Raw genomic sequence first — 593 nt, forward strand, 5'->3', positions numbered from 1 at the left:
TAATGACATAAAAATGTATAGATTATAATGAAAGCTAAATTGGCTGCACAAAATGAAAAAGCAATAATTAAAATGATGTAAGATTATATAGATATATATTTTTTCTTTTTTGCTTATTTTGTGATTAGGAATTTTTGTTTGAGTATGTACATAGATTAATTATTGTAAATGGATAGTCTGGCAACCCTGACACCAATAACATGGCCAGTGGAGATTTGGTGGTTATATGACCTTATATCTATTTTCCAGTCTATTTTATGTATATAGTTTCATAATGTGATAATAGAGAAAACAAATGATTATTGTTAATATATTTTCCCCATGCAGAGTGAATGAAATGTGGATATATTTATATATTTTAAACCACAAAGCCATTATTTTTGTCCTGCTCTTCAAAGCAGATCTTCCACAGGATATTTTTCTTCATTCAAAAGAAATAAAATATATACTTCCACATATCATGTTATTGTATGAAGATCAGAAGAAACATTAATTGAGCTCTATGAAACCAAAAAATTTTTCCTTGTTATTATCTCTCACTTTTTTTCTCTCTCTCTTTTTTTTGAAAAAAAAAAGTATTCCTTAGATTCCAC

The sequence above is a fragment of the Penaeus monodon genome, chromosome 34, assembly GCF_015228065.2.
Source record: "Penaeus monodon isolate SGIC_2016 chromosome 34, NSTDA_Pmon_1, whole genome shotgun sequence".
NCBI lineage: Eukaryota > Metazoa > Arthropoda > Malacostraca > Decapoda > Penaeidae > Penaeus > Penaeus monodon.